At 34.5% G+C, this 22,504-nt stretch overlaps 1 long non-coding RNA gene across 4 annotated transcripts in view; it reads right to left on the reverse strand.

The window, feature by feature from the left end:
• Positions 1–301: 301 nt before the first annotated feature.
• LOC106016307 (uncharacterized) overlaps positions 302–22,504 on the reverse strand; it is a 340,332-nt gene continuing 318,129 nt past the window's right edge. For all 4 annotated transcript variants that reach the window (XR_011809112.1, XR_011809114.1, XR_003497063.3 and 1 more), the window contains 5 exons: positions 6,066–6,161; positions 4,486–4,794; positions 2,685–2,801; positions 1,980–2,039; positions 302–1,893 (listed from right to left, as the gene is read on the reverse strand). This is a non-coding gene — a long non-coding RNA (uncharacterized lncRNA). The remainder of the gene's footprint in view (positions 1,894–1,979; positions 2,040–2,684; positions 2,802–4,485; positions 4,795–6,065; positions 6,162–22,504) is intronic.

Consider the following 22,504-nt stretch of genomic DNA (forward strand, 5'->3'; position numbering starts at 1 on the left):
TTATTCATTTTACAAGACAGCATGCAAGGTTTCTTGCTTGTCTGTTCAAGTCAGGCATAATGCTTTATGTTAACCTTCAGAAGTCATACTGAACTTGTCAGGAATATTTATCATCTGAGTTTAAGAGGTTATCTACACATTTTTCAGTTTTTGATATTGTTCATTAGTTTTCATTTTCTTTCTTTTTTTTTTTTTTTTTTTTACTGATCTTTCACCATCTAGCAAGTATGGGATTTCTGATCCATATGACTTACATTTCAGACTTGAACAGATCAAAATAAGATCAGTAGAAGCTGTTTATTCATTTTTATTGATTTATCGGTTCTAACAAAATCACACTGAGTGAAAAGTTTCCAAGAATTTCATGTAATTGTAATGAAACAGTGTTGCATCAACAATTTACAGTTTCATTAAATTATAGATTGACACATAGTAAATGAGTGGCACCATTTAATTTTAACATCATGTTATTAAAAACTTTTTTTTAAGTATGTACATACTCAGTTTATAGTTCAGCAAGTAGAAATAAATACAATACTCTTTAGCCTGTGAATTTGAAAAAAAAAAAAAAAAGACATATACATTTTGATTTTGTGTTAATGAAACCAACATATACCACTGAAGTTGGATTAAACCCAAAATGTGACATACTATTTTCCAGAGAAATTAGGAACTTCTTAACTAAAAGAAAGTTTATTCTAAAAGAAAACTGGGTACTTCGGTGCATATATTTCTTTAACTTCCAATGGGCTTTTTGGAAAATTAGGTCACTAAGTTATCACTTTTATAAGCAGTTTTAATGCAACACTTTCCAGCATTTCCACATATCTCATGCCCAACACTTGAATGCCTAAATGCATGTTTATAAATTTTCACTATCTACGTTGATTTTTCACTCTGCTGTTTAATTGCATCTCAGATTGACCTCACACTTGAAATTCAGTGTATTTTTATTTAAAAGTATCTCAAAAAGAAGCTTAAAAAGAGGTATCCAAGGTAGACAACACTGCTTTCATTTACATAATGTAAAGTTTGTCATTAACAAATATCACAGTTGCTTTCTCTGATTTTGTCCTTGATCAAATAGATAATTGACACTAACTATTGAACAAAGTACTGGGAAGTAGAATATGTCGGCTATACAGGATACAGTAGTACTTTGAATCCAGGTAGATTTTAGGCCAAAGGGAGAATGCAAATATTACTGCAAATAAAATTTGTTCATTTCCTTCCCTTCAGTACGGACTTCTTCACTTGCTTACTCAGGTGAGTCAGTGTTTTTTTGTAAGAAGCTTTCTTATATACAAAATTCTCACAAATGTAAGTGGAAAAGTACTCACTGTGAAAATGTTTTATGGACATTAAAAATAATAAAATAAAAGCCCAACACATCATCATTTAAAGGAGAGAGTCAAACAGTTACAAATACTCATGAATAAAATTAAAATATTATTAATATCCATAGAAAATTCACCTAATACAGGAAAGACTGACAGAAATACTGGACAACCTATGTTCATACAGGCTGTTCTGTGCAGGAAATGGGTTAACAGTTGTTTCCACTAAATATTCAAGCAGTGGGAGATAAAAGGGTTCACTGAAAATCACACCAGAATAATACACCGAATATCCAACTGCAGAGTTAGAAATCACTCATTAAAAAATTTCCAGACCAACCCATGTTTTCACACAACACAAGTATTAATTCATATATGTAAATGCTATGCTTACCAATAAACCAATAAGTAAAAACAAAACAAACAAAATTAATAAATATGAGTATTTTTAATCACAGAATAGTGAAGGTTCCAACCTGGAGGTCAGCTGGTCACCACTCTTCCATGCAGGGATACTTTCATCAGGTTGCCCAGGACAGATTAATAAAGAGGGTAGCTTTTAATAAAGAGGGTAGTTTTAAAAATTATTATTAATATATTAACAGGTGTGACAGAAAATTTATCAGAAGCATTCACACTTACTGGGAGAAGAGATCGAAGATTCTTGTAGGCCACCACTACTAACAAAGGACTCACTCAGACCTAGAAAATTTTGAATGCATCAGATTGCTATACTTAAAATGGTATTTTTCTCCTCTTTAATGTATTTAAAACATTCTTTAGCTAATTTCACTTTTGCTTGCTGGGCAGTTCTTAAATGCTTTGTACTGACTTCCACAGTTCTGAAATCTAAAAGTACTGCCAAAAGAATAACTGATCCCATTCTTCATCTCAATATTTTGTTTTGTTACAGATACTATACAGAGCATCAAAAAGCTCCATTGCAGATATAGGAAAATCTCGGTCTCAGTATGGCATTCTGTCTGGGAATGCCCAAGTATTATATGATATAAAACATAACAGATGTGGAACTTGATCATTTATTCTTGTTTTTAGTTGAGAAAAGAGTTCTGGATATATTATGGGGGTCACCAGTTCCATGAATCACAAAGAGGGAAATTTTAGCTGCTTTCTCTAAAAAGGATGAAAATTTAATTGGTGATTTGAGTAAGGGTCTTAAGAATACAACAGATGTGGTTACGATGGTCAGAAACCCCTCTCTATTTAAAAAGTAAGAAGGTCATAAATAATTGATAAGGAAATAACAACAAACATGCAGGATTAGAAAATGTGCAGGACAACCATTAAAAACTGTATTTTTCTCTCAAAACTGCTAATCCTAATTACCATCAGAATTATCTTCAAGGACCCTCTGTATATCATCACAGGAACTTGGGAAGCCAATGGAAGCTTGCTTCAGGGATCAAGTCTTATATGAAAGGGTGCAGAGTGGGGAAGAAGGTTCTGAATAAATAAAAATAATATATATATTATTGTTAGACTTCACACTCACTGTTATATAAAGCCACAGGGGACATAGCAAAGAAATTAGCCCCCTATATTTAAATGTATATATGATTTTTAAATTCCTGCTTTCTGAGTCTCCCTGTTAAAGGTTCAGTGATTAGAGTTCTGGCTCAGTTATCTGAGCTTCTGAATTCAGAGCCAAGTTCATTACCTGAGTGACAGTAGATGGAGTCTGCATAAATAAGAGAGGAGTTATCATTGCAAAGAGTGTAATAGCTACTAGTTCCAGTCTTCACTTTTAAATTAAGTGTAATAGGCACTCTCCTCCAGAACCACCAAAACAGACTCAAAAATGCAACCTAAATGCATTTGTTAAAATATCTTTGATAACAGCTCATTATAAATCCAAATTCAGGAATCTAGACAATAAATACCACATTTTTTTCCATATGGGACCACTTCAGATAGTGTATGTTGTACCTAGGAGTATAGTTACCATAGCTGGTAGTGTGACACAAAGCACTTTGCCTATATTGAAGCTCCACTAAACCATATACAGTTAAAATTACAGTTTTATTACAACATACACAGTACTCATACACTATGCAAGACCTCTGCAAGGAGAATTTAAGCCCATTTATGACAGTATTACATTATAAAAACTGTTCTAATAGTGGAAGGCTTGATTCAGTTCTTCACTTTAAGCCCTAATGCACAACATTTGTAACTGTTCATATTTTTGGTGTATTCAATTACCAATTTTATTATATCAGTGCCCAGAAAACCCCAGTCATTACTTTGAATAAGCAGTCACATAACTGACTTTAGATGGGTCTAGATAAGAAATTAAAAATAATGATGACTGGATTTAAATAAGTAATATGTAGGCTGAACCTAATTCTGATTTCAATTTCATTGACTGTATACTAATTTAACTACATAGACTTAATGGAGGTATTATGATTTACACGACTGTCCATAGCCTATATTTCAAACACAGATCATAATTGCATGCTTCAGTGCTACCTATTCTGTGAGTGTGACAATGAAATTCAAATATCTATATAATTTCTAATGAAAAATACAGACAAAGATTTTTTCCTCCAGCTCTGGTATTATGTAGCCTATCTATAAAAACAGAATGATTAGGATTATAATTTACCTATCATATATAAACAGTAGAAAAAAATAAAGAGTAAATTTAGAAATAAATCAGGAGAAAAAGCCCTTTATGGTTATGCTTGAAATACGAGCAATTAAAACATAACCGCTTTAGAGACAGAATTAACACGTTTTGGCTAAATTCAATGAAAACTGACTTCCAACAGGAAAACTTTGACAAGTAAAATTTCAGCTACCTCTACTCTGAGGTCACTACTAAGAATGAAAGGGAAAAGATGAAGTGATCCCACCCTGGGGGGAAAAAAAAAAAAAAGTAAAGAAAAGAAAAAAAAATGTGCAGCTTACTTCTAAAGAATGAACAAATGAAAAATTTTAAATGAAATATTATTTAAATGAAATATTAAGTTTTATGTTTTTCATCACTTTTACCTGTATAAAATAATATACACCAAGATATGCTTTTCAGCATCATTTTTTTTTTGTCTAGTGAAAGTCCGCAACAGCATAAGCAAAGATATGGCTAAATAACATATCTTAATTTGTAATATTTACTACTGACCTAGCTATTTTAACTTCATAACCCAGGTTATCCACTTTTAATTTCTTTCACTGTAAAGTTCCTCAGACAGTGATAGGCATGTGTTGGCACAAACAGATGAATGGAAAAATGGGAACTCAGAACCCTGCTACAGTCAATGTAGCAGCTCAATCTCATTATATTAATCTTTGTGCAACATTTATAGTTGTCAGGAAGAGAGTTTTTTCCATTTGCTCCATCTGGCAAGCTATTTGTGAGTTTAATGGACATGCGTTCCAAATCTTCTTACGCCTGTGGCCATGTTTAAATTCATCTGCCTCAGTGGAATACCTAACAAAAGCAATTAAAAAAAAAAAAAAAAAAAAAAAAAACAGTTTAATGAACCATGAAGCCCAGTCTTTGGGGTTAATAGACTATTTACCTAATCAGAATGCTTAGAAAACATATATTTTTTTTCAGGTTTTCTATGGTTATTAGCTTTCTCTTTGGATTTTTTCCTCTATTATTTTTATATCAAGGATGACATTTATTTTTATGTAGTAATAGCTGGAGCATAGAGTGGTCTGGATCTGATTATTGTTCTCTCAAGATTTATAAATATATGTGGCCAAAGAACAGGAATGGCCCACACAGAGTTAGAGCAAAGGTACACCCCATGAAGTCAGTGGCATTGCCCTCCTTTTTGGAAACCTGCATCATCTCTAAACCCCAAAACTTTTTCAAAAATATAGCATAATATCCATATTACATTGTGTTCTTCTACATTTAGAAGCCTGAGGGGAGGAGGATTTTGCATCTTACCATCCCAAACAAGAAATTCGGCACTTGTTGCAATGAAAGCTATGTTAGAAGTGTACAGTGTGGCAAAATAAACATACTTCATAAATGTATATGCCTAATAATTTGGAGAGATCCCTAGATTATATAAGAAGAGTACACACAAAACTGTGGTCTAAGTATACGTTGATATAAAGGGGGAAAAAAAGTTTTTTTAAAGAGAGAAAAAAAAAGCAACAGAAAAAGAAAGTAAAAGTGCACTGTAATGACCTATTTTCATAAAGCATGCCATTTACAATAGCAGCAGTGATACTGAACAGTAATTATTTTTATAATTACTAAGCTTCAGTGGTAGGTAGCTGATCTATGCAACTGCAAATAAGACTGAATTCTTGAATCAAGAATGTTGTCTTGAATCAAGTTCCAACTACAAGTAAAACAGATATCTTTTAAACATTTAAGGTCCATAGTTTCGGTTTTACACATGTACATGCCCATTAACCAGTTTTAGCTTCAGTAAATCTCTTGCAAATGAATTTTAGGTTGAAAAATGGATCTTCCTGAAACAACTAATTGCAGTAATTGAAATTAGGTATTAATGTATTTCTATTGATCTTGTTCGTCACTGCTTTTGTTTTAGGAATTTTGTGTGCATTAGCATAATAAGATTAACACAATTAATATATTTGGAAAATTACAGTACCCCTGTAACTACCTCAGATACAAATTGCATACATTTCATCACCTTCATTAAGTCTGTAGCCATGTGTGTTTCAGAGAACTAGTAATTAGGCAGTTCATGGGTAGTTTACTGCAAAGTCTACCTTTGAATTGTTTTATGCCATCACTTCATATCTTCATGGAGTAGTTGTAGTCTTTGCATGCTGACATATCCCTTTCTCCTTGGCTGAAGGAATGAGCTGCATGAAATTTCAGAAACAAAACCCATAGTCTTAGAAATCACTACTGAATCACACAGAAATTAGATTACTTCATTTAAAAGCTTTCTTTCTAATTAAATGTTGCTGTATGTAGCAATGAAAACTGTGAACATCTGTGAAAACTGTGAAATCACTATGTGGCTATCAACAATTAATGAAGTAAGAGAACATTTTTATTTTCTGTAATATTAACATAAAAGTATTTGTGCATTAAATAAATAGACTCAGTAAGCCATTGAGTATATGAGTAGTTGCGAGAAAGGGATGTCACATATTTGCAGGAAGCCAGAAATAGGCAAGAGAGGAAACTGTAAATTCCACTTGTACTCTTCCCTCAGACCAGGGAGCCATAATCTGCCTAGCCTTTTGCTTTCCATCACTCGGTGCTGTGTAGATGCTAGTTATGCAAGATGGCCAATGCTACAAAATATGGCAGCAATGTCCCTGCTTCTTTTGCCTCAGAAAAGTGACAGCAGCTCCATGGAGGCTTTCTGTCATTATTTAACAGCACCATCTCTCTCGCTGTGGTCTGCAGTGTCATTTACAGAGCCAGTAATGAGGGATATTTTATACTTTTACTATCCTAAGCAGGGAAAACTAACTTTCTTGGCACTGGAATGCAACTTCAAAAACTGTATCTCAATCCTGTTTCAAATTTGCTTATAAGCCATTCAAGCCTTTTAGGAGGAACATACTAAAATTCATTATCGCTCTAGTAAATCATATCGCATAATGAGATTCAGATAGATGGCAGGTTTCTACTTCACACACTGATGATCAAATCCAGGTTTTTCCTACTATTTCAAAGCTTCTTTTAAAGACAATTAAAATTAGTATTTATTGAGAAGTGCAAAGAAGGCAAAAATCTCTCCAAAGCACATAAGAAAGTTATTGGTTTATGGGAAATCTACCCATACATTCAGCACCTTGAATGTGTTCTTGCCCATCAAAGAAAACACAAAATGCAGCACTTTCAAACAAAGAAAGACCATGTCAGAACAACGTATTAATAGTATTTACTGTGTACTAAACTGCAAAGTAAAGCAAAGCTTGGAGGTTTTAAAGTCTCTCCTTATATTTAAATGAAGTATCTTATATATATATATCTAAAAATCCATACATAACAGTTACTGTAAATGGCTTTAAAAAGTCCGTTAGCTATGTTAGATTATCCACACAAACAACTTTAATCTAGTATACAAGGAACATGGCAGTCATTTAGAATAGATAGCCTGTTAAAATACTGAAACATTCACTTTTCTCAGACTGAGTTTCAGTTTGCTGCTTTCAGCCATTCAGAGGGTCTACTCTTTAAATACGATGCCAATGAACTCTTGAACCAAGAAACTACCTGCTACAGAACTGAATGCTGATAAAGTTAGAAGAAGCCCTTTACTTCTTAAAAGCATTAGACTTAAAAGCAGTAGGCTGAACCCAGGCCAAACCTGAAGCAATCAACAGCTACCAGAACACAATGGCTATTCTGCAGTCACCTCAGTCCCTTGAACACATCCTAGTCTAGCCATCAAAATAAAGATACCTACAGGAAAAAGCCAGCACCAATAAAACATATTGCTGTCTTAAGCTGCATCCCCAGCAAATATGATATGCATTGACTGACCTTGTCCATCCTCGAGGTTATCCTACTAGCCTGAAACCAAAGGACATGAAGCAATGCTAAAAGAATGTCCTTTTTGTCTGGGCTGGATCTGTACAACTAAACGCAGGGGACTGGGTCAGACAGGCCTTCAGGCTCTTGCTCCACTGCTTTCAGGTGTGTGTGTGACAGAACAGGAGAATGGGGCAGGAAGCAGGCAAACATTTTTACTCACAAGCAATTATTAGATATCCTACCTCATCAGGTACCTTCTCTCTACATCTCCTCTGGGAATAATTAGTTTCATAACACATTCCAAGTGATTGCAAATAACCTGCGCAGTCATATTCTTTTGATCTCTGCTTAGCTATCAGTTAGGCGTGCTGCTCTGCTTACAGTGCTGAGAGATAACTGAAAAATGTAAAGAGCCAAGCTTTTTGAAGGGTGTAAGGTTTGGAATTTGTCTTGGCAGTTGGGACCCAAAGCAGCTAAAGCCACTAGAGCTTTAGAAATTCATCAAATGCAAATTGTCAGCTCTGGTACACAGAAGGTTAATACTGTATTTCTTAGCCCTGGAGTGATGTATGAAAATTTACAATCAGTGACTTCAGGAAACCCATCTAAGCCCTGCATGTACATTTTTCACTTCACCAGCTACTCTGGTGGTAGCCAGTAGATCTAATTTCAGCAAGTTTGTGTTCCTGACAGCAGTCACATCAAATTACAGAATCTTCCAGACTTAGCTGGCACCTTCATCTCAGCCCTTCAATCAAATAATATGCCTGTTGCCTTCATCATGCAATCCTTAATTATCTGAAAATCAGTCGACTACTGCTTGTGCCAGCAAAGGAAATGAGGAAAGAATAGTGTTCTTTCCAATGCACATGGCTGGATACCCTTCAGAGACATCTGATTTGATTGCTAGTAACAATATTCCATTGATGTTCTTTTTCATTTCTATGGCTTAAGGCCCTTTTCCTAAAGAATTGTTTTATGCATGCACATATTAAAACCTGCATGATTTTTTTTTTCTTAGTGACAGAGATGTTGTGAATTTTAGTTCTGATATTCCAACAGCTGATGTTTGCTGGATAAGTATGATGTGTCCCTAGGACCAAGTGCATTGTGTTGAAAAAAAAAGATTAGAAGGATGGGTGAAGATTGTTTACCAAAAAAGAATTCCATGCATAAATCTCATGGGAGACTCACTAAATATCTTATCCTAGTGCCAGACAAAGGTGCTCTAATTTCCTGGAATCAGATACAGACTCCGAAGGGGATCAAGGTCAACAAAGCAAACTAGGCAATCCATCAACAACCTAATTACATTCTATTGACCCAGAAGGAATTCCAGAAGCAATGCAGATACCTCTAGATGCTGGAACAGTATCTATCAATTCCTGGCCTCTGGGTCTTGTCATTACCTGACATCTCCACTGCTAAAACTACTCCTTAGGAATCTTCTCATTTCTATAATCTGGTTATTTAGACTGAATGCCAGTACCTAACATAAACTGCTCTGGGCTAAATTCTAGCAGGCTGCATCATAAAAAGGAGTTTGTTCCTTGTAATATCCTGCCTCTTATTAACAATGTAAAATATATATTATAATAGGCCTTCTTTGGAAATCACACTGATAGTTACCTACGCATTTGCAAGCATTTTGGGAAAACTAAGCCAAAAGGAAAAATGGAGGATTTGTCTGCTTAGTTATAACAGAACCAAACCTCACCAGCTGAACAAATAAGGAAGGATAAAATAAAAAATCAAATGATAAAAAATAACTGTGCATAGACAAACTGACAAGTCTCAGATATCAGATATATAACAGATCTCTCTCTCTCTCTCTTTTTTTTTTTAATTTTTTATTTTTTTGACTGTTATATTAACACTCTAGGTTCTCTTTTGGACAGGAGTCTGATCTGTGTGCTGGCCATAGCATACAGGCCATAAACAACTACCCCACTTGTGCACGGTATCAATTACCAAAAAAAAGTAATGAAACTCATGCATGAGGAGTATGCTTTACAAACTATTCTTCCTGGTGGCTCTGTAGAACTGCTCTTTTCAAGGATGTCCACTTGTACATTACGGACAGATGAAAAAAAAAAAAAGAAACAAGAAAACTGCATTGGAAATATAAAAAGAAATGAAGTATAAGAACTGTCTTTCTCACAGTCTAATGACTTTTCAGGGTGAGGGAAGTAGAAAGTGCTATTGGCAAGAAATGAATATTAAAATATAAAACAAAAGGTATGGTAGGTCAAGTCCCAGATCTGTGAAGCACTGGGAGCATGAACTTTAAAAAGCACTCAATTGTTACAACTGTATTGAACTGTATACTGTGCATTTCTTTTTGTTTACTGCCTCATGCCACGAATATTCCCTAATTCCAAATCTCAGCCACATGCAGGAAAATATATTTGTGCTGCAATCTAAATGGACTAATAAAAACAACATTCAACCATTTGGAACTGAAATATTCATGAGATACTCAGGGAACAATGAAACTCAATTGCTTCAGCTATCCTAAAGGAACAAGAGTCAAGAAAACACAGGAGTAACTAGAAACTGTTCCACTGTGCCTTCAAACTTTGTTCTTTATTTTTATTTTGCTCCTCTTACTTCAAATCAAGAAGCTTCATTCCCATTTAGTAGATATTACACCTGGCTACCCAGCTGGCTCACATCCATTTATTTAAATTTCGGCCTGTGCAGTTAAATTACTGTGAAAGCAAAATAGGAAAATACTCTGCCTAGCTGAGTGAACTTCCTTTGCCTCAGTATAGTCATAGCACCAGATGACGAATTTGTGTGTGTGTATCTGCACAGGAGTCCAAAAGATGTTGAAATTAATTTTTAAAGTTTCCTACAATCCAATGCTTAGGGTTAACCTCAGGGAAAACAGACTATCCCTTGCCTTTTATAAGTAAATTATATTACTGTGTTGATAAACAGCTCTAGGCTCAAGTTACTTGGGACACTTGCACTGGCCAATTCCTACTTTATGGAAACACACAATCCAAATAAGAAGAACAGTTCCCTCCTTAAAATCACAAAGAGTATAACTAAAGTATCTGACATTACTACTCAGAAATCTGAGCCAGTGCTATTCTTGCCAGGAATTGAATGATTCTAGGAATGCTGCACGCTGTGGGCAGTTATCTTAAACTACTGCAGCTCTGTTCCTCAGACCCATATGACTCCTGCAGCTGAAGAGGACGTTATCTGTGCCTCTTCAGAATCTGTCAGCCTGGCTGAGCACGAAGTAATTTCACACAATGCTGCAACTATTTATCATCCTTTGTTCTTTGCATCTAGCTAGCTATCTGTAATGGCAAATATAAGTGTCACCTATACTTCTTAATGGATGTCCTTTTTCGTGAGGGAAGATGGAGCACACCAGCAGCAGGGCATAACAGCTCCCCATGTCTCCCACTTCCCAGCCATAAACAGTTATCTCACACTTCTCCTCTTAACATCATACTGTAGGTAGGAAAGCAACCGAGATAGAAAATACACTAGACAATCAGCCTAGTAGCTCTGTAGCGCTGGAGAAGACATTTTACAGAATGACGACTAACCTTTCAGTCAGCCATTGGTCTACCTGTCAGGGCTACCCTTGATACCAGCACTATGACATCCCCTTCCCCAGGTCCTTTGTTGCCACAACCAGCACTGCCTAACCACAACTACCTGAAACATACTGGGATAAAGGTTCCTGTGGCCTTGGCCAGACAACTCCTCCAGCTCCTTCCTGCTCCCCAGAGCTCGCGTCCGGCACCTATTCATCACCTCAGCAGCCCACTCTACCACCTTAGTGTGTGACCAGCTCACTGAAGTGCTAGACAGGCCTTCCATACAAAGCCCCCAAATGTGTTTAAAGTCAGGTAGTATTAACGTCATTCAAGGAAACATCTCTAAACTCAACATCTGCTTCAAATTGCTTAAATTCTTACCCACTAAAAGACATTTCAATAGCAAGAAAAAAATTGATTTGCTATGAATGATTGTATACTCAACTGTTCTTTTGAAGTAAAGAAAGAGCCTGGGGGGAGGAAAGCCATAACTTTTTGCTCAAGAAAACTAATTTTTCCTATTGACTTGTTAAGTGTCAGGTTTTGACAAGTGCTTTAATGTCAATGACCATTTCTTGCCAGTGTCAAATGCCTCCTGCCAATTCCTTACAGGTTTCAAACCTTAAATAGTCCTCACACAATGTGTACTGTTCAAAGAAGTCCCATGGATGGAGAATACAAATATTAACTGAGGATTTGGAAACTGAAGAACTAAACAGCAGTAGCTTACCTAAGATTTATGTGCTACACATTTCCATTTCAAATTGGCACCCACTTACAGCAGTACAGTGGTTTTGAATCAACAAATCCTTGGTAAGTTCTTTTGGTTTTATTCAACTTGCTCACCCTTCATTTGCATAGTTTCAATATGTGCTCTTAAACATCCAGGTGTCATCCAAATTTCCAGATTATAAACTCAAAATGAGTTTTTTGGATCACACTTTGTTCTGCACCGTCTCTTTTACTGGATTTATACTTATTATTTTCTAAACTGTTAAGAAATCATTTTGGGATTTCAAAAGCATATGAAAGACCCAAGAATGTGCAGCCTCTCCATTGAACATTGTTTCCAAAACAAAGCCATGTAAAACTGTTCTCAATTTCACAAATATTTGAGGAATTTTATGATTTTAAAAATAAATAAATAAAAATTATCTTTTTACTGTGAATTTAGTCAAAATAACTGCCTACAGTCAGTTTCACCACTGACACAGACACTAAGAAGAGGGGTTTCTTTTTGTTGCTGCTTGTGTGTGAGAGAGAGAAAAAAAAAATGCTGGAAAATGGAGTTTAAAAATGAAAAGAACTTCAAGTTACAATATTGACAATACAAGTTTAAAAAAATAATAATAAAAACACAAACCTTAGGTTTCCATTTTTTGAAGGCATTCTGGATTAATTTTATCTATTTAAATAATTAACCTACAATCTGTATTTGTTTGCAAGTGTGTTTCAGCACTGCAAGTTTAAAACACTTGCAATTATTATTTTAAATGTGTTCTCTATCCATGCCTATGAACAAAAAAATAAATAAATCAATCAGAATATGGCTCAGCTAAGCCTGCTCAAATTTGTGGTCACTGTCAACAAATTTAACTATTTATATTTGAAATTGTATTTAAGAAATATCATAACTGAAAAAAAAAAACATATAATTTAAATGTCAGCTATAAAAACAATATTTTATAATTCACTTGAACGGCACAAACTGACCAATCAGAAATTATTTATACAGGAAGAAGGTATAAATTAATGAATCACAGAATCACAGAATTTCTAGGTTGGAAGAGACCTCAAGATCATCGAGTCCAACCTCTGAGCCTAACACTAACAGTCCCCACTAAACCATATCCCTAAGATCTACATCTAAACGTCTTTTAAAGACTTCCAGGGATGGTGACTCCACCACCTCCCTGGGCAGCCTGTTCCAATGTCTAACAACCCTTTTGGTAAAGAAGTTCTTCCTAACATCCAACCTAAAACCCTCCTGGCGCAACTTTAGTCCATTCCCCCTCGTCCTGTCACCAGGCACGTGGGAGAACAGACCAACCCCCACCTCTCTACAGCCTTTTTTAAGGTACCTGTAGAGAGCAATAAGGTCGCCCCTGAGCCTCCTTTTCTCCAGGCTGAACAAGCCCAGCTCCCTCAGCCGCTCCTCGTAGGACTTGTTCTCCAGACCCCTCACCAGCTTCGTCGCCCTTCTCTGGACTCGCTAATTAATTAATGAAAAATTAATTAATGAAAAATTAATTATAATACTTTAAATAACTTTGATAATAATGTTTTGTTACCCTCTAACTTTCTGTTGTAAAATTTATTTTTTGAGTTCCTTATTTTGGTCAGAGAGCTGCTCAAACCACTGAATTTCAAAAAGAACTTGAGTAATTCTCTGTCTCACAAGCCAAATGGGCTTGTGAGAGACAATGAATAAACCTCCTGATACGAAGAAATTCATAAGAAATTAGGTTTGTGCTACGGCTCTCTCCTTCGCTGCACAGAAGTTTCTAGCATATAGTGGTTATATTAAGCCTTTACTGAGTTACTGGACCTTTAGCTTTCATTCTGTGCTATAGATGATACGTTTGTTTATTATGGTATCTTTCATTATTTTCCTAAAAAGAAAAAATCATTTCTTCTTTGCAACACACATAGAATTGTAAGATACCTGTGTTGCAGGGTAAAAGTCAGACACTCTTTCTCTGCCTCATATCAGTAAATCAACTCAATTAAACCATGATTAATGTTTAGCTCAGTGTAACATAAATTTGTCTAACACCTGATACTATATAAATCAAGATGGCTGAGCACCAACTCTCTTAAAACACCGCACTCCACACACACCACACACACCACTCCAAATACAGGTCTGCTTTTTCTATCCAAAACTTACTGACATGTAGTATGAAGATCCAGAAACATTCATCATGCTCTTCATGTTTGCTACCAAACACAGCAAAAAAATGCAGGCATATATATAGCTACAATACAGATTACAATTTATAGGAATACACTTTAGACTTTACATTCTATTTGCAGTTTCCTTGCATGATAACATAAACAACACTGAACGAACTGGAAGATCGATAAATCTGTTCTTTCAAAATATAAATTCTAGATACATCTCAGAAACTTTTATTAAAATTTCTCTAAGTTTGAGTCATTCAGATATTGTGTTTGACTAAAGTCATCTCTACAAGCAATCATGTCATTTGTCTCTATACTCAAGCAAGAAATGGTACGTGCTTGGTGAGGTGACTTAATACATGTAAACTCACTTTTGAGTATTTGGCAATGCCAACCAGGAATGATGTGACCATGTAAACTGGCTCTTCTGAATAATTTTTATATGAGTCAGACATGCAGGAGGAGCCAGTGTGTTAAGAATTCACAAACATAAAAATCAAAACCTGTCACAACAACTTGTGTTAAGAATTCAGTTTTTCCTTTAGTAATACCATGCTACCATGCTAAGTTTTTTTTTAACATGTGAAGAATAGACAAGGTATATGTTACATTTTTAAATGTACAGATTCAATCTTTTGATCAGAACAAAATGGGAGTATCCATTTTGGTAGATAATGGTTGCTAACATTTGGTAACCAACCTCTGAGAGATTTAACTAACAATGGCTGCAGTAATAATACTGCATAGTAATAAGTCCATAATAAGTCCACTGATCAAGAAAAAACATTTCTGGAATTCTAAAGTCATTTTGAAGTAAGTAAAAACAACAACCAAGAAATACATAGGCAATTTATGGTATTAAAAATATTGGCTGATTGCCAGGGAGTAGATAGTATTATTTTTTGTCTATTTAATCAATATTGACTACATAGTTTAAAGATATGTACTGTTCTGTACTATGCTGTATGGAAATAATTCCATGATGTTCAAGCACAGTACTTGACATAATGTATAGTATTTAGTATTTGTGGACAAGCCATTCTGTGCCATTTCTGTCATTTCATAGAATCATAGAATATCCTGAGTTGGAAGGGACCCTTAAGGATCGTCAAGTCCAACTCTTGACACCGCACAGGTCTACATTTAGCATTGTGCAAGATATAGTTACAAATGCAAAACTACACTTAGAATAACAACTGAAACTTAGACTTGCACAATGGCAGACGTATAAATTGACTAGACCTCAATTATTTCAGAAGATTTTTCTCAAAATGTCTAAGGGTTTTACCAATGTCCACATCCATGTTTGAATTAGATATACGTTAGGTAATTAGATATTTGAAATAGTCATTAGCATCATTAGCTGGATCCCTGTTCTCATAAGGCCAAAGTAGCTGACAATTGTTAATAACTAAATATTTCATATGAAAAAGGATATGCAGACATAATTGCAGCTGCAACCTTATAAGACCAGCCAAGTCTAATTAAGTGTCAAGCTAGAGTTACAAAAGGCTTATGAGATATCCCTTAAAAACAACGACTCAACTACAGTACTACACAGGCAATAAAACTACCTCAGTAGCAACAGTAACATGACTTTTATGTAGGTTTGTGAGTCATGTTATGAAAAAGACACAGTTCATTCATGTTACTCGGAATGTGTTACTGAAACTAAAGCACAATTGAAATAGTCAACCTGTAGCCAAGAAAATTTCGTGGATTATTTCTTCCTTTATCGTTATGTACTTAAAGTAGTTAATAACCTTTTATCTGTTTTTCCCTCTCAATCAAACATGAAGGGCTCTCATAATTCTTCTTTCCGTTTGTAATTATTTACGTTTTTAACTACTACTATTTTTTATTACTGTGTACTTATTATTAAATGAGTCATCAAAACACCAATTTTCTGTATACTGTTTATAGGCACAGACAAACTATACAGGTAAATGAAAATCAGCACTGTGTTAGATATTCAGAAATAAAAATGGACAGGAAATATTACTGTCCCATTAACTTCCTGGATTTCAAACAGTTCCTTATTCCACATTACACAGACAGCTCTTTCAAGGATTTGTAAAAGACTCACCAGAGTGAATAGTCTGCTATTTATCTAGCCTTAGTGTGTCCTAGGTACAGACTGTATATATTTCAGAGATGATGTCAGACTCTCAGGTATCACCATGTATTAAAGCAAAAGTTTTACTTTTAGGAATAAAAGATGTAAGGATGATACAAACAATGATACAAACACATTTTCTATTTTGTTGATCATCCAGCAAATACACACCAATGTTCTTCATAATTTCTGTTTTAATTCAGCAATGACTTTTTCTCATTTGAGAAACAACTCTCAAAAATAAAAGGCAATTAGTGCAGCATTATCACATCTCTATTTCTAGAAGTGTCTGACCATCTTAAGTTAGAACACAGATTCTTTTCTCACTTATTCCACAGAGGTCTGTCAATTTCAATATATTTGTCCTGAATAATATTGATTTTTTTTTTTTTTATCTAAAACTGTAATGGTGTTTCAACTCAATTCCTAGCACATTACTTACCATGTAGAGCAACAGAGCTATGTTAATCCTTGCTGTGGTAACAATGCAGAATTTTCTCAGATTTTACTATTAGGAGACATTAAACTCTTCAAGCGTGGCATGCTAATCATGTTCTAATTCTTCATCCATCTCTTTTGAACTTTCCTCCATTCCTTCCCCTGAATCTGCTGACAATCCCATGCCACTGAATACAATTGCAGTTCCTAGAACTGTTCAGGATATATTTTATCTTGCTCAGGGACTCGTCTTAATAATATGAAAATATACACAGAATATCTTAAAGTGATTGGCAGCCAGTCACCTTTTCCTCAGCCAAGAGAGCTATTTAGTATCTTCTCTTAAAAATACAAGAAAACGCAGAATTTTAACCCTGCTTTTAACCCAATCACAGTTCTGATCTTTCTAGTCGAGCAGTGTTGTCTGTGCTATGTGTTCGTCAAATACCTTTCAACCAAAGGGATGAAATCCCAGACTTAAACAAATTACAAATGAAGTTTGTTTGTTTCAGTAAGATTTTCTTTTTCTTTTTTTTTTTGTCATTTCATGTTAGCTTTCTGATATTATGCCTTGTTGTGCCATCAGTTCGAATGGGAAGACATGACTGAATCACTGGCATAATATAGCTCACTCCTACTCATGCTTTGAATAAAGCTATTCAGATTTGCACTTCCACATAGTAATGACTTTTCTGCCTTTGCCTACCTTCAAAAGCAGATAGGCTGTTAAGCTCTTGAATGTATTTTTTTATTAAAAAAAAAAGAAAGAAAAAAACATGAAAATCAGTTTGTTTAGCTTTTTAGTATTACAGTTGTGTTCAAAATACAGTCAGTGCTACACAGTACTGAAGACAATCCTTCATCTCATAGTCTGAGCTGAGGAATCAATGTATGCATCCTACAGTATCCTATTACCTGCTAAGATAAGGGCATGCATCACATCTTCCTCTCTACTCTCACTGAAAAGGGCAAGAGCTTGCTCTAGCTGGACTGCTAACCAGAGCAGTCAGAGACCTTTGGTGATGCTACACCCCATAGTCTAGCACCACCAAAGAGAGGGAATGATTTAAAAACAAGGGAGTGCAAGTGGAGGCAACATGCAGTGTTTATGCATTAGCTCGAAGACATTTATTGGCTTTCCTAAAACATTACTTCCAAAGAGAGAATGCCATCTGATTTGGAGAATCCTTGAAAAGATGGTGGGCAATATCCAATATGATGGCAGCTGTAAACTACACTACAACACAGAAATAGAAATTTTGATTTCTACTGAATATAAAATATTTTATATTAATATCAAATAAAAAAATGAAGTATAGATGTTAAGATGGAAACTGACAAGATCCGTTATTTACATGTATGTGTTGAATTGTCTTCTATTTTTCTGCATATAAGTTTCATTTTATTATTGATGAAAATAATAATAATAATAATTTTCCTGTAATGACTACCATAATAAAAATGTTTTCAGAGGCACACAGGCAACATTTCAGATACTTAGCATATAGACTTCATTTACAGAAGGTGCTTCTAAATGTCTGACATCTTAAAAAAATGTTTCCCATTGTCTCTGTAGGCAAATTGATTAAATATGTTGCATTAAAGTCTCACTGGAAAGAAAATTTCAGTATTGTTGAATATTTTTAACTGTTCTATATTTTCTGCGTATTACTCAGCATCCTTGCTATCACCTATTTTTGCACAGATAATTATGAAAAACAAAACAAAACAAAAAAAAACTATGGAGAACATTTTTCAAATTATAGAAGCAACTATAAAAAATGGCAATGTTACCTGGATGCCAAAAAATGGCAATGTTATCTAAATGTCAATCTCCATTTTTAAATTCATATTTTGTATTTTTAAGTAATACAATACAGAACCGTGGTCACTTACTGTGTAATAATCTAAACAAGCTGCATGGCAAAAATCCTCAAATATTCTGAAAAAGGTATTCATCCACATCATACATAAGTAAAAACCTCTAGAGTAAAGCAAAACCAAACAAAAAGCCCCACTAACCCACACCTCAAACCTGCTTCCTCCCCCCACACCAAAAAAAAAAAAAAATTCTAGCAAAAAAAGTTCAGAACATAGGAAAGAATACATCACACCTTGAATTAGAAATACAATGGTGTTCCAGCGAGCAAAGTCACTTTATATATTTTGAGAAATACATAAAGGAATTGATTTAATTACTACTAGTCTCTTAGAGTCAAAATTGGCATTCTGTAGTGCTTTGTAAGCAATGTGAGCATTTGAACAATGTGTTAAGTCTCTGAATTAACTAAACTTCAGCAAGAAGGTGGCCCTTTCAAATAATTTTGTTAAGGCATGAATTGAAATACAGCAATGTCAAAAAGATATATTGTATGTCACCATTCTGTATTACATGCTCAGCAGATATTCACTGCGTATGAAAATACACATAACATTTACTGTGCTACAGGAAGCAGGCATACTTAAAGAGTCCTCCTTCCTCTAATGTGCCACACTATTTTTCATCCTCTTTTTTTTTAACATGCAGAAATTACTATAGATAAAACCCTCGATTTCAAAATCCCTCAAGACCTTTTAAGAATTAAAAAAAAGAGAGAGAGAGAGAGATTAATAATTTTAGGCACCATGTATCATACTATAGATACGTTACAGACAATTTTACAGACAATTGAGCAATTATTCAGGAGCTCTGCAATAGTTTTAAATGTTTTGCTCCACTAATACATATTAGAAGAAAAAGTTTACATCTTTCTTCATTGGCAATCTTACACTTACAGAGAATCTTCTCTGAGGCCATAACCAATAAACAAAAACTAACTTGAATAATTTATCCTTAAGGGTTTGGTGATATCTACCCCCACTTGATTTACAGTATCTCTTTCACAAACAGGCTCCCTTCATTTTTATCTCACCTGAATACAGATGCAAGGTAAAGGCAAATATTTTACTAATATCACTAGGAAACTCTTACAAAGAAAATACAATCAGAGCCAAGTTTAAATTACTAATAAAAAACATGTTTGCTACGTGTACTTTACCAAAAGTTTGATTATTTTTTATTTTTTTTTTAACAGATACAAGGTTGCTAATGTTATGAAATTATGCCCATATGCAATAAAAGAAATAAATACAACTCACACTGATTCTAAACAGAAAGCACAGAATGGAAAAATCTGAAGTATCTGCTTGTCTGGTAGACATACCAATTCAGTAAGGAATTTATACTTATGAGAAGTTTGGATTTGCATAAAATGGATTTTTTTTTTTAGTGAATTATTAAAATTTGCAACATTTTTATTACTGTGAAGAAATTTAATTCACATTTTGCAAGCATTTCAGTGTTCGGTCAAAACCAGACCCTGAAACAGAGCAATAAATTCTCTACTGTCATTCACTGCCTATCCAATTACCAAGCTTCAATCTAATTCTCAGAGGAGTAAGAAACATGAAAGATTGCTCTGTGAATGACTGATTAACATGGAAAAGATCATTTCATAAAGATTATATTGTATTTCTAACAAGATCAAAAGTGTGCACTAAATTATTGTTATGATAATTACCTTTGGCAGAATTTGTCTTATTGTTAAAAAGCAATAATAAAAGTACCTTAAGAGGCAGAATAATTACACTTAACTGCTGTAATTAATAAGTTAATTCTCAAGGAAAAAAAAAAAAAGATTCAGACTGTAGGAATTACGTAACTGCTGCCATTTAACTTCTTACTGTAATACTTTAATATATTTTAAATCAAAGATGGTCAACAGCTCTAAACATTTACTTTCAAAAGGTAAAAGAACCAAATCAGTTCAGCCACATGACCATTTCATTTCTGCTTCACAGGACTGGATTATCTACAACTGAATGTCAAAATATACATATGCAGTGGAACTGAGGAGGAAGGAGGGAGAAGAGTGCAGAGGCTAATATCGGTACATACAGCTTTTGTGACTTAAATTCATAGGTGTCGTTCTGAAATCTTTCTTCACTACCAAAGGTGTTTTGCCATCAAACTGCAATTCTTTCATTTCACTGCATGATCAAAAGAGATTCCACAGAGAGATTTAATCCTCTATTCCACCTTTAAAGAACTTGTGCCAGAATTTGCAATTTGATACAATTTAAACAGTGAATTTCATGCATTGCCTTAAGATCTATTTTTGTCTGATGACATATATTGCTATTTCTGACTGATCTTGAGAAAGCTAAAAAAAAAAAAAAAAAAGTCAGAGTGGTTTCAGTCATGGTTTTCAATAAACATTTCGTTAGAGCACTATAAGTATAAATCAATTCCCATACTACCTGCATTTTACTACCAGTTGTAGATGGTAGTAAATTACACAACAGAACTCTCAGTGTCCTTATTGCATAGGAAGTCACATACATTGTCACTTTTCTAAAGATAATATACACAAAGAGTTTGTATGATGTCACAGCATATGGAAAAGACTTGCTGCAAATGAAAAACAGCTTATTAGCATCCCTGACACTTCATGATTTGGGGATTCACTAGCTTTGAAAATGGCTTCCTCAAAAACTGAATACAGAAACACTTCTACTTTCTTAGTCCTTCAGAAAGAGGAATCTCACTTTTTCAATGTGAAAACAAGCACAATTTCTACTGTGTTTTTAATACTTGAGTAAATGTCTTCCCAAATACTCTGCAGTAACTGCTGAATTGAATGAATGATTTTTTAAAAGCATCACTTCTTGGATATGGTAAATCAATACAATAAGAATGCAATATTTCTTCAATATATGCAGCACTAATTAAATACTACATACAGAAATCATTCCACCTCTGGAATTGCACAGAAGTCATAACTCTAGTCTCCATTTAAGAACTCAGAAATTGCTAGTAAGGGCTAGAGTTCTTATTTTAACTTGCAAAGATGCTGAAATTTGAATAACATAGTAAAATATAACAGGCTGATGCAGCTTTATTTTTTTAAATTAATTGTATATAAGACCATCTGCATACATAAAAGAGAAGACCAACCCAAATAAACTCACATTGTCAAATTAATTTTCTGTGTATTCCCCACATGATGCTAAGGACAAACTGAAACTTCTAATGCTAGAAAGATGCTAATGTGAGAATGACATACTATACTACGTGTATAATGAGATATAGAAATTAGTTTGATAGACTCTGTATCTAATAGGCAAAAAGTAATACAAGTATTGAATGTTCTGTCTCTATTGCAGAAAGAGCAGAGCAAGGTGTCAAATGAAATCAGAGGAAGATAAAGAGATGGACAATTTTTTGAATGCATTTTAAAGTTTGTTTGCTGTCTTTTTGGTGACAGGCAAGATCATGTTATCATTTGTGTTTTTATCAACATTGCCAGAGTTATGCAGTTATCTCTTCCATGAACTACCGCAGTGCTGTAACAGCATCCTAAGCAGACACCCCCTACAGGAGCTTGGAGAACAGACGTTTTCATTCCATGGTCCCGGCAGATAGGTGAAGCCCAATGCAAGAGACAAAACCCAAGAATTCAGAGACTCTAGGAGGCCATAGTTAGAGCCTGAACTCCGCCTGCTAGCCAGTTTTATTATCTCTCGTGATAACACAATAAGGGCATCCCAAGATCTATTTACAAAATATCATCTCCTTTCAAGGGATGCTTCTGTAACTCTGACAAACACAAGCAGAAGAGCATACAACTTGACAATTCATGAAAATGCA

The sequence above is a fragment of the Anas platyrhynchos genome, chromosome 4 (genome assembly GCF_047663525.1).
Source record: "Anas platyrhynchos isolate ZD024472 breed Pekin duck chromosome 4, IASCAAS_PekinDuck_T2T, whole genome shotgun sequence".
NCBI classification, from domain to species: domain Eukaryota; kingdom Metazoa; phylum Chordata; class Aves; order Anseriformes; family Anatidae; genus Anas; species Anas platyrhynchos.